This window comes from Chlorocebus sabaeus, chromosome 5, assembly GCF_047675955.1.
Source record: "Chlorocebus sabaeus isolate Y175 chromosome 5, mChlSab1.0.hap1, whole genome shotgun sequence".
Taxonomy (NCBI): domain Eukaryota; kingdom Metazoa; phylum Chordata; class Mammalia; order Primates; family Cercopithecidae; genus Chlorocebus; species Chlorocebus sabaeus.
In genome coordinates this window covers 64491674-64511153 of record NC_132908.1, presented here as the reverse complement: position 1 = coordinate 64511153, position 19480 = coordinate 64491674, and the positions used below count along the sequence as shown (strand labels likewise).

Genomic DNA, 19480 nt, shown 5'->3' with positions numbered 1-19480 from the left:
TAACTTAATTAATTTAAAATAATCATCATAATTTAACGAACTAGACAAACAGCAATCCCAATTATCTCACCTTAAGTCAGGACAGCATTACATCTTGCTTGGACCAATGCAATGGCCTTCTAACCAGTTTCCCTGCTTCCCCTCTTGCTCCATTACCCACCATTTTTCACACAGTGGCCATGGATTTCTAAAATGTAAATCCATTATCAGCAAGAAGACTTCCCTTCTGAAACCACCATGCTGAAAACTCTTAAAGTCCAAACTCTTTCACATGGCCTACCACGTGCTTCAGGGCCCTATCAGCAGATCTGCATCCAGTCTGATATACTCTCCTCTAATCACACTGAACTGCTTTCAGTAGCCAGAACATTCTAGGTCTTTCCTTTCCTGCCTCTGGGCCTTTGTACATGACCATTCCCTCTTCTAGGAGTATATAAGCAATTCAATTTCTCTGAACTTACTCTATGTTTACACTAGTACACGAGTCTAAAGATGTGTATGTAAGAAGGTTATCTACTACTAGGGTATTTTTCTCTAATGGCAAAAGATTGAAAACAGGCCGGGCATGGTGGCTCATACCTGTAATCCCAGCACTTCAGGAGGCCTGGGCAGTTGGGACGCCTGGGCAGTTGGGAGGCTGAAGCAGGTGGATCACCTGAGGTCAGGAGTTCGAAGCCAGCCTAGCCAACATGGCAAAAACCTGTCTCTACTAAAAATACAAAAATTAGCTGGGCATGGTGGCGTGTGCCACCATGCCCAGCTACTTGGGAGGCTGAGACAGAACTGCTTAAACCTGGGAGGCGAGGGTTGCAGTGAGCCGAGATCATACCATTGCACGCCAGCCTAGGTGACAGAGCAAGACTTCATCTCCAAAAAAAAAAATTGAAAACAATTCAAACGTCTAGAACGAGTATAGTAAGCTACTATTTGTGTTTTTTTATTTCTTATTTTTATTATTTATTTATTTTTGAGATAGAGTTTCACTCTTGTTGCACAGGCTGGAGTGTAACGGCACAATCTCAGCTCACTGCAACCTCCACCTCCCAGGTTCAAGCGATTCTCCTGCCTCAGCCTCCTGAGTAGCTGAGATTACAGGTGCATGCCACCATGCCCGGCTACTTTTTGTATTTTTAGTAGAGACGGGGTTTCACCATGTTGGGGTCAGGCTGGTCTTGAACTCCTGACTTCAGGTGATCCACTCACCTCGGCCTCCCAAAGTGCTGGGATTATAGGCGTGAGCCACCACGCACGGCCTTTTATTTTTATTTATTTATTTTTGAGACGAAGTCTTGCTCTTGTCCCCCAGGCTGGAGTGCAATTGCGCGATTTCGGCTCACTGCAACCTCCGCTTCCCAGGTTCAAGTGATTCTCCTGCCTCGGCCTCCTGAGTGGCTGGGATACAGGCGCCTGCCACCATGTCCTGCTAATTTGTGTATTTTCAGTAGGGACGGGGTTTCACCATGTTGGCCAGGCTGGTCTCGAACTCCTGACCTCAGGTGATCCACCCACCTCAGCCTCCCAAAGTACTGGGACTATAGGCGTGAGACACCACGCCCAGCCTATTTGTGCTTTTTCAAAAAGATACATAAACTTGGCCAGGCACATTGGCTCATGCTTGTAATCCAGGCAATCTGGGAAGCCGAGGCGGGTGAAACACATGAGGCCAAGAGTTCGAGACCAGCCTGGCCAACATGGTGAAATCATGTCTCTACTAAAACTACAAAAATAAGCTGGGCATGGCCGCACATGTCTGTAATCCCAGCTACCTGGGAGGCTGAGGCACAAGAATCACTTCAATTCAGGAGTTGGAGGTTGCAGTAAGCCAAGATCACGCCTCTCAGTCCAGCCTGGGCAACAGAGTGAAAACTCTGTCTCAGGAAAAAACAAAACAAAACAAAAAACAAGATACATAAACTCATATGTTTGAATATACGCAGAATTTTCTCTGGATGGATACATGAAAAATTGGTATTTATTGCCTCTGAGGAAGAAAACTGAGAGTTCAGAGGTGGGACTGAAGATTACTTTTCATTATTAACATTTTGTACTGTTTGAACTATTTCCCCCTCATGTTCTTACATTAAATGTGGTGGTTATAGAAAATTTGCATAGCACAATTATATTTTGTTTAAAAAGTTGTATTGGCTGGGCGCGGTGGCTCACGCCTGTAATCCCAGCACTTTGGGAGGCCGAGACGGGCGGATCACGAGGTCAGGAGATCGAGACCATCCTGGCTAACACGGTGAAACCCCATCTCTACTAAAATACAAAAAAAAAAAATAGCCAGGTGTGGTGGTGGGCGCCTGTAGTCCCAGCTACTCGGGAGGCCAAGGCAGGAGAATGGCATGAACCCGGGAGGCAGAGCTTGCAGTGAGCCGAGATTGTGCCACTGCACTCCAGCCTGGGTGACAGAGCAAGACTCCGTCTCAAAACAAAACAAAACAAAAAAGTTGTATTATATGTAAATGCCTGCTAATAAAAGCACAAAGTCAACAAACCAGATTATTAACAGTTTTCAGCTCTGGGGAAACAAAGTTAAAGCATTCTTTAGGTCTAATGTAATTCTACAATCATTAGACTCTTCTAAAGAATGAAACTAAACATTACTTTAGTAATATTTTTAAAAAGTTTAAGACCAACTTTAAGTGAGGAACACTGCAAGAACTGCCTCTGCAACCTCAATCCCCTCTAACAGTTGGGCAGATGCAGCAGCTTCCTCCTGCCTTACTCTCCTCCTGGCTGCACTTCTGTAACTGTTCCAGTGGGCCTCTTGATTCCACTCAAGAAGTCTAGACATTACTGCCAAGTAAACTACGCAAAAACACCTTTTATCATTTCATTATCTTTTTTTTTGAGACGGAGCCTCACTCTGTCGTCCAGGCTGAAGTGAGGTGGTGCAAAATTGGCTCACTGCAAACTCCGCCTCACAGGTTCACGCCATTCTCTTGCCTCAGCCTCCTGAGTAGCTGGGACTACAGGCGCCTGCCATCACACCTGCCTAATTTTTGTCTTTTCAGTAGAGACGGGGTTTCACCATGTTAGCCAGGATGGTCTCGATCTCCTAACCTCATAATCTGCCCACCTCAGCCTCCCAAAGTGCTGGGATTACAGGTGTGAGACACTACACCCGGCCCATTTCATTATCTTTATCAGAAAGTTTCAGTGCTACTTCCTACTGTACTGCATTCCCTTTTCCTTTAGAAATTATGCATACAGGCAACAGGAAAAGCTTAAAGAAACCTACCTATAGGTTTTAAATACACATTCTGGCATATATCCAAATCCATAGTCCCCTCCCCAATATATATACATAGTTACTCTCACATGAGATCATATCATACATATTGTTGATAATCTGCTTTCTTCTGTACTTTTTTTCAAATATCTTGCCATTTCAACATTTTTTATACAAAATGACTACACAACATTCTATTATACGGATGTATCATAATTTAACCAATCCCCTATTGTTAAATATTGTTGTAGCCAGATTTTGGTAATTCTGCTTTAATCTAACTTAAGAAAAGAAAAAAACTTATTTGCATTAAAAAATTACACAAACTATACAAAACCAACAAAAAGTGACCCCCAAACCAAACTACCCTCACACTACTAGTTTTGACTGATTATTTCCATGTCTGTTTAGTCTTTTGCCCTGGTCATTATTCATCCAAATAATTACTTATTGAGCTTCTGCTATATGCCAGGTTTTAGTTCGGGATTTTCTTTACTTTTATTCCATAGTAATTAATTTTTTGGTACTATGCTATTAAAAAACCTCTCTCATAAGCATTTTGCTAGTTAACAGTCCTCCTCTTTTTTTTTTTTTTTTTTAAAGGCAGAGTCTCACTCTGTCACTCAGGCTGGAGTGCATGAAGCCTCAACCTCCTGGGCTCAGGTGATCCTCCCATCTCAGCCTCCCAAGTAGCTGAGACTACAGGTGTGCACCACCACACCTGGCTACATTTTTCTTTTTTTTAACAGACAAGGTCTCACTAAGTTGCCCAGGCTGGCATTCATCTTTTTAAATGGGTTAGGGTTTTATATCCCTTGCAACATGCAATGTGACCTTGTTCTCTTACCCACTTCTCCACTGCTCAAGAGATTTTCTGATAAATCTAACTCATTTTCCTCTGGCACAATATTTCTGTTTAGTTTATTAACATCTGTATTATCTGGTGGTCACTGAAGTTCAGTTTAATGCAAAATATATACAATAACCAACTTGGCCTGGCACGGTGGCTCACGCTTGTAATCCCAGCACTTTGGGAGGCCGAGGTGGGCAGATCACCTGAGGTCAGGAGTTTGAGACCAGCCCGGCCAATACAGCGAAACCCTGTATCTACTAAAAATACAAAAATTAGCTGGGCATAGTGGTGCGCGCCTGTAGTCCCAGCTACTCAGGAGGCTGAGGCAGGAGAATCAGTTGAATCCAGGAAGCGGAGGTTGCAGTAAGCCGAGATCGCGCCACTGTACTCCAGCCTGGCGACAGAGCGAGAGACTCCATCTCAAAAATAAAGAGGAAAGGGAAGCCCGAGGAAGTCACCTCTAACAGACTTGCCCGAGGCCATACAGCTATTAAGCTGCATGGCCAGGACTTGGTGTCCTAATAAGATTAAAATCAAATTTATGCTTCTTTTGTATTTCCTGTTACACCCAGATCAGGGCCTCTTCTTCAGAAAGTCTTTCCTAATATCTTTCCCAAACTCCTGTAACTGACAATCTCTCCCTACACCCTGAACACTTTTTTTTCCTGGGAGACTGAGTTCTGCTCTTTCACCCGGGCTGGAGTGCAATGGCACAATATTGGCTCACTGCAACCTCTGCCTCCTGGATTCAAGTGATTCTCCCACCTCAGCCTCCTGAGTAGCTGGGATTACAGGTGCCCGCCACCATGCCCAGCTAATTTTTGTATTTTTAGTAGAGACAGGGTTTCACCATGTTGGCCAGGCTGGTCTCGAACTACCGACCTCAGGTGATCCACCCGCCTTGACCTCCCGAAGTGCTGGGATTACAGGTGTGAGCCATCGTGCCCAGCCCACCCTGAACACACTTTTACCAGAGAACCAATGACACTTATATACAGATCTCCTGCCCAGTCTACCTAAGACCCTCAGGAGAAGGTTCCTTTTCTTATTCATCTTTGAAACCCTAGCACCTAGTGTAGTACCTGGCACAGAATAGAAAGCCATGTGTTCAAGTATAAAATGAGCACATTACAAGAGTTTCATAAATATTGCAGATGCAGGACAGGCACATCTGGGTTGATCCAATTCACATCATTTCAGGGAAAGTCACATTTCAGTATATTCAGAATTAACTAGGTTTAAATACAAAACCCATATCCAAAGAACGGGCACTATCAATATAGAAAATGTGTTTTTTCTTTTTTTCTTCTAAAGACAGAGTTTTGCTCTGCCACCCAGGCTGGAATGAAGTGGTGCAATCTCGGCTCACTGCAACCTTCACCTCCTGGATTCAAGCAATTCTTGTGCCTCCACCTGAGTAGCTGGGATCGCAGCATGAGCTACCACACCAAGCTAATTTTTGTATTTTCAGTAGAGACAAGGTTTTGCCATGTTGTCCAGGCTGGTCTCGAACTCCTGGCCTTAAGTGATTTACCCGCCTCAGCCTCCCAAAGTGCTGGGATTATAGGCATGAGCCACCATGCCCAGCCTCAGAAAACTTAATTCTTTCTTATTTGTTTATCGAGACAGGGTCTTACTCTGTCACCCAGGCTGAAAAGAAGTGGTGGGACCATGGCTCACTGCAACCTTGACCTCCTGAGCTCAGCCGATCCTACTGCCTCAGCCTCCTGAATAGCCAGGATTACAGGCACGCACCAGGATGCGTGACTAAAGAAAATGTAATTCTTTTTTTTACCTCTACCCACAAGGACATATGGAGAAAATGTAATTCTTAAATGCCACTTACATTAAGAGCAGTATGTTAATAACAATACTGGGCCGGGCGTGGTGGCTCACGCCTGTAATACCAGCACTTTGGGAGGCCGGGGCGGGTAGATCACGAGGTCAGGAGATCGAGACCACAGTGAAACCCCATCTCTACTAAAAATACAAAAAATTAGCTGGGTGTGGTGGCGGGCGCCTGTAATCCCAGCTACTCGGGAGGCTGAGGCAGGAGAATGGCGTGAACCTGGGGTGTGGAGCTTGCAGTGAGCCAAGATCACGCCACTGCACTCCAGCCTGGGCAACAGAGTGAGACTCCGTCTCAAAAAAAACAAAAAAACCCCACAATACTTAGTAATTATAAAACACACAGTTAAGAATAGGTGTTTTTTTGGCCGGGTGCGGTGGCTCACACCTGTAATCCCAGCACTTTGGGAGGCTGAGGCAGGCGGATCACGAAGTCAAGAGATTGAGACCACCCTGGCCAACACAGTGAAACCCTGTCTCTACTAAAAACACACACACACACAAAAAGTAGCCGGGCATGGTGGTGGGTGCCTGTAGTCCCAGCTACTCGGGAGGATCAGGCAGGGGAATGGTGTGAACCCAGGAGGCAGAGCTTGCAGTGAGCCGCCAAGATCATGCCACTGCACTCCATCTTGGGCAACAGAGCAAGACTCCATCTCAAAAAAAAAAAAAGAATAGATGCTTTTGGCCAGGCACAGTGGCTCATGCCTGTAATCCCAGCACTTTGGGAGGCCGAGGTGGACAGATCACGAGGTCAGGAGATTGAGACCATCCTGGCTAACAAGGTGAAACCCCATCTCTGCTAAAAATACAAAAATTAGCCAGGCATGGCAGTGGGCGCCTGTAGTCCCAGCTACTCGGGAGGCTGAGGCAGGAGAATGGTGTGAACCTGGGAGGCAGAGCTTGCAGTGAGTCAAGATTTTACCACTGCACTACAGCCTGGGCAACAGAGCAAGACTCCATCTCAAAAAAAGAAAAAGAATAGATGCTTTTGGCTGGGTGCAGTGGTGCATGCCTATAATCCCAGCACTTTGGGAGGCCAAATTGGGTGGATCACCTGAGGTCAGGAGTTTGAGACCAGCCTGGCCAACACGGCAAAACCCTAGCTCTACTAAAAATACCAAAATTAGCTGGGCATGGGAGTGGACACCTGTAATCCCAGCTACTCGGCAGACTGAGGCAGAAGAATCGCTTGAACCTGGGACGGGGAAGTTGCAGTGAGCAGAGATCACGCCACTGCACTCCAGCCTGGGCAATGCAGTGAGACTGTCTCAAAAATAAATAATCTTCTTAAACTGGCAAATCTAAAGAAGTGTTTCCTTGAGGACTGTGAACTGCTCTAGCAAATTAATGGAACACAAGAAAGAGGTCGTGGGAATCTCAACTTGAAGCCAGTTGGTTAGAAGCTCTGAAGGACTGGGCTTGTGACTGGTAGGACGGATGGGTGGGACTAAACCCTAAACGTGTGGGATCTGACACCATCTTGGGTAGATGGTGTTGGAACTGAATTGGAGGACACCTAGCTGGTATCCACCGTTTGGTGTGTGGGGAAAATCCCTCCACCCCATCTTTGGTCACGAAAGTCTTCTCTTTTCTTTGAGATGGAATCTCACCCTGTCACCAGACCAGAGTATGGCGGCATGATCTCGGCTCACTGCAACTTCCGCCTCCCAGGTTCAAGCGATTCTCCTGCCTCAGCCTCCCGAGTAGCTGGGACTACAGGCGTGCGCCACCACGCCCAGCTAATTTTTGTATTTTCAGTAGAGATGGGATTTTACCATGTTGGTCAGGATGGTCTCGATCTCTTGACCTTGCGATCTGCCCACCTCAGCCTCCCAAAGTGCTGGGATTATAGGCTGAGCCACTGGACCCAGCCACGTAAGTCTTCTTTTGTGTTGATGGTGGTTGTTGTGTGAAAGCAAAGGAAAAACCTGGGCTTGAGAGTTTTTCCCTACACAAATACAACAAGGACAAAGTAAGGAGGATTGCAGAGCTGTTCTATAGCTCAAATGTATTGCCTCTCAAATGTATCCACTATAGAACCTATACAAAGAGAACTTCTCACCCTCAGGCACTCATGCCTCATTTTGTTGAAGACCTGTGTTATCTTAATCATACAGTTTTCATTCCGCTCCGAAAATGTCTGTTTTAATATAACAATATTTATATATATATATATATATATATATATTTTTTTTTTTTGAGACAGGGTCTTGCTCTGTCACCCAGGCTGGAGTGCAGTGGTGTGATCTTGGCTCACTGCAACCTCTGCCTGCCTCCTGGTTCAGGTGATTCTCCCGCCTCAGCCTCCCAAGTAGTTGGGATTACAGATACGCACTACCATATCCAGGTAATTGTTTTTTTTTTTTGAGACAGTCTCACTCTGTTGCCTGGGCTGGAGTGCAGTGATCTCGGCTCACTGCAACCTCCACCTCCCGGGTTCGAGCAATTCTCCTGCCTCAGACTCCCAAGAAACTGGGATTACAGGTGCCTGCCACTACACCTAGCTAATTTTTTATATTTTTAGTAGAGACAGGGTTTCACCATGTTGGCCAGGTTGGTTTCAAACTCCTGACTTCGTGATCCACCCACCTCGGCCTCCCAAAGTTCTGGGATTACAGGCATGAGCCATCGCGCCTGGCCTTTTTTTTTGCGGGGGGTGGGGGAGGAGGCGGACAAAGTCACTCTGTCGCCCAGAGTGGAGTGCAGTGGCACAATCCTGGCTCACTGTAACCTCCGCCTCCCAGGTTTAAGCAATTCTCCTGTCTCAGACTCCCAAGTAGCTGAGGTTACAGGTACCCACCACCACACCCGGCTAGTTTTTGTATTTTTAGTCGAGATGGGGTTTCACCATGTTGGCCAGGCTGGTCTGGAACTCCTGACCTTAAGTGATCCGCCTGCCTTGGCCTCCCAAAGTACTAGGCGTGAGCTACGTGCCAGGCCAATATTTAGTATTTAATCACTTACCAGTTAACTTAACTCAGCACCTCCTCAATGAGCATAACTGAAGTTCTAAGAAGACGGGTCATGTCTATCTTGTGACTCCAAGTAATCTGAAATCATACCACCTGATTCCCTAAGAGTATTCACATCCCAATTTGAGAAACAGGGATCTAAGCAATTAAGCTAGTCATAACACTTGAAAATGATTAACATGTTCCTATAAACCCATTCCCTAAACTCTTAAAGGTTAGATTTCTCAATAGTTTTTAAATCAGCATTATTTCTTTCTTCAGCAACTTATTAGTATGCACTCTGTGTCAACACTCCTGAAAGAACGTGCAGGGCATAAGTTATTTCTGGGGCGACAGAATACTACCACAGACCTTGTACTTCCCATCTAGCAGGAAAACAAGTTGCCCATTTGGAAAATAAAGGTTTGAAGAATAACAAACTTTCATTCCTATTCCCTTCTCTTTATTTGCTCCAGGCAGAGCTTGTAAGAAAAATCTCAGTAGTCATTTAGATGATTCATTCATATAAGCTTATCTAATCTCGGCATTTGTAATTTCCACTTCTACATTCCTTTTTGCCATTACCCATGTACAATTATATTATTTTCACATTTTTCTAGGGTCTAAAAAAGATGTGCTTTCTGATACTGTGAGAAGAGATAATTTTTACAACCAGAATCCCACTTTGTTGTTTATGAGATCCCAAAGCATAGCAGATTCCAATATTTATAAGAGGCCTGTTCCGGCCGGGCGCGGTGGCTCAAGCCTGTAATCCCAGCACTTTGGGAGGCCGAGACGGGCAGATCACGAGGTCAGGAGATCGAGACCATCCTGGCTAACATGGTGAAACCCCGTCTCTACTAAAAAATACAAAAAACTAGCCGGGCGTGGTGGCGGGCGCCTGTAGTCCCAGCTACTCGGGAGGCTGAGGCAGGAGAATGACGTAAACCCGGGAGGCGGAGCTTGCAGTGAGCCGAGATCGCGCCACTGTACTCCAGCCTGGGCGACAGAGCGAGACTCCGTCTCAAAAAAAAAAAAAAAAAAAAAAAAAAAAAAGAGGCCTGTTCCAAGTTCCATATAGTATCCATTATATTTTATAGCAGAAATTATAGGCTAAATTAAAATAATAATTATTGTCACACTCTGATGCAAAATGGGCAATAAGCTAGGCTAACTCAAATTATGACAATTTTTATCCAGGATACCAGGTTACCCAATAACAGGATTCCATCTGTTTCTCATCAAAATTACAAGTAGCCACAGATCATGGACTTTCTTTTCAGTTCATCTGCCAATAATCAAAATATACATTTCAAGGGTTTCTACAGAAAAGAAACCACAATTTCCTGAGATCTTTCTATGTACATGTTCAGAATAGTACTTAACGCTTTACAAAACACATTCTCATTAAATCTGAGAATAGTCTCTGAGATTGGTGGTGTTATTCTCTCACAAGTGAGGACTACAGGAGTAGACAGGTTAAAGTAACTTGCCCCATTATTACCCAGCTAATATATCATCGTTAAGAGTTTCACACCCAGGACTCTGATTATGAAGCCTGTATGCTCTCAATCACCTGATTCCTGCATCCTCTATACCCAAGAATTAGCCAACAAATCCTCTAACTCCAGGAGGGTTATATTACTACTACTTTTAAGATAGAAAAAAATGGAAATAGCACTTACCTCTCCGTGGCTGCAAAGTCAGTTTGAGGAGGGAAAACAGAATCCAGCTCTCAAGCCCCTGGTCAGCAATCCATCCACTAGTGCATCTTGTTCTTTGGCTTCAGGTCCGTAATCATTCTAAAAGAAAAGCATAAATCATTTTGTGAAACACTCAATTCATACAAATACACATATATTATAAAAAATAAAATGAGGGAAAACTGAAGACAGAAAAAATTGAGAAAGAAACAAAACACCTGTTAATGTCATGTCACTAACTGAGCCATTCCATAAATGTCCACCATCAAGCCAATAACGAAACATTCACTTATTTTTCCACATGTTTGCTAAATATATAAATGACTAAAGATTTGTAAGTACTAAAATGGTACTCTAGGCTCACACCAGTAATCCTAACACTTTGGGAAGCCAGGGTGGGAGACTCGCCCAGGAGTTTGAGGCTGTAGTGAGCTGAGACTGTGCCACTGCATTCCAGCCTGCTTCACAAAGTGAGAGATCTTGTCCCCTCTAAAACAACAACAACAACAAAAAAACTCCACTGCAATATTGCAACCAAATAACGGCACACACACTCAAAATACCAAAACATTAATTCTTGGCCGGGTGCGGTGGCTCACACCTGTAATCCCAGCACTTTGGGAGGCCAAGGCAGGTGGATCACGAGGTCAGGAGATCAAGACCATCCTGGCTAACATGGTGAAACCCCGTCTCTACTAAAAATACAAAAAAATAAAAAAAATTTAGGCCGGACGCGGTGGCTCACACCTGTAATCCCAGCACTTTGGGAGGCTGAGGCAGGGGGATCACAGGGTCAGGAGATTGAGACCATCCCGGCTAACAAGGTGAAACCCCGTATCTACTAAAAATACAAAAATTAGCTGAGCTTGGCGGTGTGCGCCTATAGTCCCAGCTGCTGGCGAGGCTGAGGCAGGAGAATGGTGTGAACCCAGGAGGCAGAGCTTGCAGTGAGCCGAGATCGCACCACTGTACTGCACTGCACTCCAGCCTGGGCAACAGAGCGAGATTCCATCTCAAAAAAAAAAAAAAACAAACAAAATTAGCCGGGCATGGTGGCAGGCACCTGTAGTTCCAGCTACTTGGGAGGCTGAGGCAAGAAAATGGCATGAACCCGGGAGGCGGAGCTTGCAGTGAGCCGAGATTGTGCCACTGCATTCCAGCCTGGGCAACACAGTGTGACTCCGTCTCAAAAAAAAAAAAAATACGTAACAATAATAATAATTCTTATGGCTGCAGTAGTGGCCCTCTAACAGTCTATTTCCATATCTTCAGCAAGTAACAGTCTTACTGATTAAGTTTGTTCATGCCACAACTAAAGGCTATGCTTTCCAGTTTAGTAAGATAACTGAGGAGGCCGAGTAAAGTGGGTGGATCACCTGAGGTTAGGAGTTTGAGAACAGCCTGAACTACATGGTGAAACCCCATCTCTACTAAAAGTACAAAAATTAGCCAGGCGTGGTGGCATACACCTGTAATCCCAGCTACTCAGGAGGCTGAGGCAGGAGAATCGCTTGAACCCAGGAGATGGAGGTTGGAGTGAGCCAAGATCACGCCACTGTACTCCAGCCTGGGCAACAGAGCAAGAGTCCATCTTTAAAAAACTGGCAGAAGGAGCTTTTATTGAGCTTTGAAAATCCTAGAAGCGAGGCGGGAGGATAGCTTGAGCCCAGAAGTTCGAGATCTGCCTGGGTAATATAGCAAGACCCCGTTCTCCACAAAAAGGAAAAAAAAAAAAGAAAAAGAAAATCCTAGAAGCAGAGCAATGAAACAGTTTTTGTAGTCAAATAATGGAATACTTTGTTAGATGGCATCTTTTCATCCTAAATTACAAAATGAACTGTCAAACTTCGAGCAAAGGTAGAGTGGAACCTATGTCTAGAGAGGAGGAAAAAAAAAAAAAAAAAGCAAATCCCAGGCCAGGCATAATGAATGGCTCACACCTGTAATCTCAGCACTCTGGGAGGCCAAGGTGGGCAGATCACCAGGTAAAGAAATTGAGACCATCCTGGCCAACATAGTGAAACCCTGTCTCTACTAAAAATACAAAAATTAGCTGGGCATGGTGGCGCGAGCCTGTAGCCCTAGCTACTCAAACTCAGGTGCCTGAGGCAGGAGAATCGTTTGAACCCAGGAGGCAGAGTTGCAGTGAGCCAAGATCGTGCCACTGCATTCCAGCCTGGCGACAGAGTGAGACTTTGTCTCAAAGAAAGAAAAAAAGAAAATCCCAAGTTAAATAAACAGCTAAATTTGAATTAAGTGTTTCCAAATAGGCTGGGCAAAGTGGCTCACACCTGTAATCCCAGCACTTTGGGAAGGCAAGGCTGGCGGATCATGAGGTCAAGGGTTCGAGACCAGCCTGACCAACATGGTGAAACCCTGTCTCTACTAAAAAAACCACAAAAATTAGCCAGGCATAGTGGTGCACGCCTGTTACCCCAGCTACTGAGAAGGCTGAGGCAGAAGAATTGCTTGAACCCAGGAAGCGGAGGTTTCAGTGAACAGAGATCGCACCACTGCACTCCAGCCTGGGTGACAGAGCAAGACTCAGTCCCAAAAAAAAAAAAAAAAAAAGAGTTTCCAAACAATATGGCCAGGTGTGATGGCTCACACCAGCAATCCCAGCACTTTGGGAGGCCACGGTAGAGGACTGCTCAAGCCTAGGAGTTTGAAGCTAGTTGGGGCACCGTGGCTCATGCCTGTAATCCCAGCACTTTGGGAGGCCGAGCCAGGTGGATCATGAGGTTAGGAGTTCAAGACCACCCTGGCCAACGTGGTGAAAAAACCCAGTCTCTACTAAAGATACAAAAACTAGCTGGGCATGGTGGCACACGCCTGTAATCCCAGCTTCTCAGGAGGCTGAGGCAGGAGAACTGGTTGAACCTGGAAGACGGAGGTTGCGGTGGGCCATCATCGCGCCACTGCACTCCAGCCTGGGTGACAGAGCAAGACTTCGTTTCAGGGAAGAAGAAGAAAAAAAAGGCCAGGCACGGTGGCTCACGTCTGCAGTCCGAGCACTTTGGGAGGTTGAGGTGGGTGGATAACCTGAGGTCAGGAGTTCCAGACCAGCCTGGCCAACATGGTGAAACCCTGTCTCTACTAAAAATACAAACATTAGCTGGACACGGTGGCAGGCACCTGTAATCCCAGCTACTTGCGAGGCTGAAGCAGAAGAATTACTTGAACCTGGGAGGCCGAGTATGCACTGAGCCCAGAACATGCCACTGTACTCCAGCCTGTGCGACCGAGCAAACTCCATCTTAAAAAATATATATATACACACACATATACACGTATATATACACACATATGTGTGTGTGCGTGCGTGTGGGTGTATATATACATATATATAAACCAGGCATGGTGGTGTGTGCCTGTGGTCCCAGCTACTTGGAAGGCTGAGGTTGGAGGATCACTTGGGGGAGGTGGGGGACAAGGCTGCAGTGAGCCATGATCACACCACTGCACTGCAGTGCAGGCAACAGGGTGACAACCTGTCTCAAAAAAAAAAAAAAAAAAAAAAAGCCCAGTATGGTGGCTCACAGCTGTAATGTCAACACTTTGGGAAGCTGAGGTGGGAGACTTGCTTGAGCCCAGGAGTTCAAGACCAGCCTGAGCAACATAGTAGGATTCTGTCTCTACAAAAAAAATTTTAAAAATCAGCTGGGCATGGTGACACACGCCAATAGTATCAGCTACTTGGGAGGCTGCAGCAGGAAGACTGCTTGAGTCCAGGAGTTCAAGGCTGCAGTGAGCAATGATCATGCCACTGCACTCTAACCTGGGCAACAGAGTAACACCCTGCCTCAATTAAAATGTATTTAAAAAAAGTTTCCAAACAATTTGGCATATGAGGTACATCTTCTAAGAGGAAATCCATCTGACAATTAGCTAAACTCCACAAAACTAACTGATATAATACTCTCTTAGATGAAGCTAGTCTCCTCTGTTGAGAGAGAATTTTTAGTAACAGAAATAGGTGATTAGCGTAGTTAGTCCAAGCAACAGTTCTGTATTGAAGTCCGTTATTATTACTAGCATACCTCAAAGGGAATGAAATTTTCTGCCCCCGAAAATTCCAAGAGTGACCAAAAACAAGGATCACATGTGAAAGAGTATCATCCTAACCCTGATCTTTGGACTGTATTTTGGCAGTCTATATGCAGTGCCACACCTTTGCATTCAAATATTAAATCACTGAGAAAATGCACAAAGATACTAACAGGGAAGATACGAAGACAGACTACACAAAGTTTACAGGTGTTTAAAAAAAAATGGGCTGGGCACAGTGGCTCACACCTAATCCCAGAACTTTGGAAGGCCAAGGCAGACTGATTGCTTGAGCCTACGAGTTTGAGACCAGCCTAGGTAGGCAACATGACAAAAACCTGTCTCTAGAAAAAATTAGTCCCAGCTACCCAGGAAGCTGAGGTGGCAGGATCATTTGAGCCAGGGAGGTGGAGGCTGCAGCGAGCTGTGATCACACCACTGCACTCCAGTCTAGGTAAAAGAGCAAGACCTGTCTTAAAACAAACAAAACAAAACAAAAAAACCCCACAGGCTGGGCGTGGTGGCTCACATCTGTAATCTCAGAACTTTGGGAGGCCAAGGCAGGCAGATCACGAGTCAGGAGATCGAAACCATCCTGGTTAACACAGTGAAACCCAGCCTCTACTAAAAATACAAAACATTAGCCGGGCATGGTGGTGGGCGCCTATAGTCTTCCCAGCTACTCAGGAGGTTGAGGCAAGACAATGGCGTGAACCCAGGAGGCAGAGCTTGCAGTGAGCCAAGATCATGCCACTGCACTCCAGCCTGGGAGACAGAGCGAGACTCCATCTCAAGGAAAAAAAAAAAAAACTCACAACAACAACAAAATAAATGCGGTAAGACAAATTTTTTTTTTTTTTTTTTTTTTTTTTTGAGACACAGTCTCACTCTGTCAACCAGGCTGGAGTGCAATGGCGCGATCTCAACTCACTGCAACCTCTGCCTCCAGGGTTCAAGCGATTCTCCTGCCTCAGCCTCCTGAGTAGCTGGGATTACAGACACATGCCACCACGCCCAGCTACTTTTTGTGTTTTTAGTATAGATGGGGTCTCACCATGTTGGCCAGGCTGGTCTCAAACTCCTGACCTCAGGTGATCCGCCCGCCTCAGCCTCCCAAAATGCTCGGATTACAGGTGTAAGCCACCATGTCCCACCTACAAATCTACACATCAGTTGAGAACCATGGTCTTCAAAGTTATACATTATTTGCCATTACTGCTCTTTTTTAAATCATAATGCATCTGAGTTGTTTGAAGAGGGGTCTAATTGTTGGCAAAACAGTCATCTGGAGCCAAGACAGGTAAATTAGGCAGACAGATGGTCTAGTTTTAAAAAATCAGGTGGATTCTATAACGTAGATGATGTGGCGTGGTTGTGACAGCAGCAGCATCCCTGAAGCAAAAAAAAGAGTCTCTAGAGGTGACTCTTGGCCAGCAAGCACCAGCCTACAAGGCTCTGCCCAAGATTCCACCCCAGGGCCTTAAGTCAGTCACAAGTGGCTTCCACCAAGGAACTCCCCAAGCCACTCACAAGTCCCAGGTGAGTGCCCTCATTTGCATGTGTACTTTAAAATAAAACCCTAAAGCTCTTAGAATTTGAATGCATCTTAAGGATAACTTCACCTCCTAAATTCTTACATAGGTTGAATAGATCCCGCTAAAGTTAACCTTTACAACTACTCTTTTTTTTTTTTTTTTGAGATGGAGTCTCGCTCTGTTGCCCAGGCTGGAGTGCTGTGGTGCGATCTGGGCTCACTGCAACCTCCACCTTCTAGGTTCAAGCGATTCTCCTGCCTCAGCCTCCCTAGTAGCTTGGACTACAGTGCATGCCACCATGCCTGGCTAATTTTTTGTATTTTTAGTAGAGACAGGGTTTCACCGTGTTAGTCAGGATGGTCTCAATCTCCTGACCTCATGATTCATCCGCCTCAGCCTCCCAAAGTGTTGGCATTACAGGCGTGAGCCACCGCACCCAGCCAGAACTACTCTTAAATAGACAGTATTTTCTTATGTAAGCAAACATTCCTGTTTTAATCATCCTCCTATCACTGATTTAAATAATAGGTCCTGGCCTGGCGAGATGGCTCATGCCTGTAATCCCAGCACTTTGGGAGGCGGAGGCTGATGGATCATCTTAGGTCAGAAGTTCGAGACCAGCCTGGCCAACATCGTGAAACCCCGTCTCTACTAAAAATACAAAAATTAGCTGGGTGTGGTGGCGCGGGCCTGTAATTCCTGCTACTTGGGAGGCGGAGACAGGAGAATTGCTTGAATCTGGGAGGCGGGTGTTGCAGTGAGAAAAGATCGCACCACTGCTGCTCCAGCCTAGGCGACAGAATGAGACTCCGTCTCAAAAAAAAAAAAAAAAAAAAAAAAAGTCTTCTGGGTTACCCTGACATATCATTTCATCCTCAATTTATTCTCTCTGTAGATTTAGTTTTCTAATAAAAACAAAGCAAAGTGTGATTCCTGGCATATGGGAATTTCAAAGGATAGCAACTATGTGGAAAAGGTCTATCCCACTAAAACAGCATAAATGATGTATAAACTCAAGAAGCCGATGACTGCATATGAAACAACCAAACCAAGAAGTAAAACATGGTCTATGGAGCACAGTACTAACCCGGGAAAACAAGCTTTACTCCTGGCTCAATTACACACCTGCTGTATTTTAATTTTTAACTCAATATTGAGCTTAAATAAAACATGCCACTTAACCACAATTTCAAAAGGAAAACAAAGTCACAAAATAATGCAATAAATTACACAACTGGATTAATATATTAGATAATTAAAGGTGATTCTATTCCCAAGCCTATCAATCAACGCTACTGCATTTACTCATTCCAATTTTATTCAGGAAGAGGGGCAGCAGGAACATATTGCAGGGTTCCAAAAGGAGACGTAGAAAGCGTGCCTACGAAGAGGACTGCAGTGAGGAGCTACAGATTGAGAGTACATACAGTGGACTGGACAACTTTGGTTAGGATCAGACTGTTTAATTTCTTCATAAACTTAACATAGCTTCCTTCCTAAAAAGATGTTAATCCAGACTTTTTTCTCTCCTAAAAAACCCAAACTGATACAGCCACTGCTGCACTGAACTATACTAAGGCACTAGAATATTTAAGGAAAAGCAAAAGACTCCCGCAATTCAACGGGAAGCTTTTTAGTGAAGAAAACTTAAGGACCGAATAAATTTAAATATATGCCCTGTTTAACTTCCTTTCCCACCTATGTGGACTTGGAGTTTTAACTTTCCTAGTTGATTGAAACTCAAAGTATGAAGACTACATATGCGAGAATGTTTACTTAACGCTGAACGCGGGGCTACAGGAAGTCTCCTACTAAACAGTAGTTACATTAGGCGTAGATATTTATAAACCATCTGCAGCAAGTGACCCAGGATTCAATTACAACATCAACCCTCATATTTCATCGTATGGACAAATTACCAGTCAAGAATAAATTCATTCTGCCCTACTGGCGCTCTAGATCGCGTTGCACAATCCCGGGGCAGAACCGCCTTCGCCTAGCCCTAGAGCATCAGGTACTAAGTTAGTGTGAGGACATTTTAAAGCAGGAGGGAAACTCTAAGGACTTAGCCCATACTCCCAAATTCAGAAATTTGTCACGTCACTTGAGATCAGAGTGAAATTTAAGTTTCAGTCCCTTTGAGATCTCTGAGCGCACAGTCAGGTTGCCATCACTCCAAGAGCTGGGGAGTCCGAACCCGGCTGGATAAAAACTACTTGGTGCGGAACTCGCATCTTTTCCGCCCCCTGAGGGGGGCCCGCACCGGTCGGGTCCGGCTAGGAGCCCGGGCGCGAGTTTGGGGGCGCAGCGGGGGCGGCGAGCGCGCGTCCCCCCGCCCGCTCAGGCGGCGTAGAGGTGCGAGCAGCTCAGCCAGTCTTGCAGAGGGAGCTCTCGGCAGCTCTGGGGTCCCTCTGCTCGCAGCCGCTGCAGCGCCGCCTGCGCCACTCGGCGGAGACGGAGACCAGCGGCGGCGACGCGCGGACTGGGAGCGACCGCCGAGCAGCCAAGCAGCTGGGGAGGCACGCAGGGCGGCAGGGTAGGTTCCGGGGACGGGGCGGGCTGGAGGAGGGGCAGCCCGAGACGCGACGGCCAGGGCCCGACACCCATACGGCACCGGGACCTGGTTGAGCGCGCGGTGGCAGTAGGTCCGAATCCTTGAACTAGGCGGGCGCCGAAGCCGGGACGCGGAGATAGCGTCTCAGCTGGGGCCACCCGCCACAGGAGGGGCGGAGGACACAGGACAGAGGGCGGGCCGCGGCCGGGCGATCGGCCGGCCAAGAACCGGCCTCGAGGGCAGAGACAAAGGAAGGAAAATGGAGTCGCCGGGCGCGCGGGCCTCTGCCTCTGCCGCCGCCCAAGGCCTAGCGCGCTGCCAGGAGGGAGGCCTAGCGGACGGGCGTGGGGGTGGGGGGGCGGCCAAGCCACGGCGGCGCCGGGCAATGGCGGCGGCCGCGCCGCAGCAGGGACGGTAGAGGGAGACAAACACCCCCCGGCGGCGGCGCTGGCGCCGGGCTGCAGCCAGCGCCGACCGGAGCGGCCCCATCGTGACACCTAGAGGCGGCCCGCGAAACCTCCTCCACCCCGGGCCCCCTTACCTCCGCGCCACACCCCCCGCGGCGCCCGCTCCGCCGCCGCTCCACGGCTCCGGCCACCCGGCGTCTCCGGCGAGCTCCGCGCGTCCGCACCGGCTACCGCCGCCGCCGCTGCCGCCAAAGAAGCAGCTCCGCGCACGGTTTAATCGCTCCACAGGCTCGGACACAAAATGGCGGCGGCGCGGTGCAGTGCGCCTGCGTCGGCGCTGCCGG

General features: G+C 46.7%; 1 protein-coding gene across 2 annotated transcripts in view; it reads right to left on the bottom strand.

Annotated features, from left to right (window-relative positions):
* CTCF (CCCTC-binding factor) overlaps window positions 1-19480 on the bottom strand; it is an 80533-nt gene extending 61053 nt beyond the window's left edge. The window contains exons 1-2 of one of the 2 annotated variants that reach the window (XM_007993954.3): window positions 19271-19480; window positions 10576-10692 (exon numbers count right to left, since the gene is read on the bottom strand). The gene's annotated coding sequence lies outside the window, so the exon portion shown is untranslated. The remainder of the gene's footprint in view (window positions 1-10575; window positions 10693-19270) is intronic. The other variant, XM_007993953.3, reaches the window with a different exon arrangement.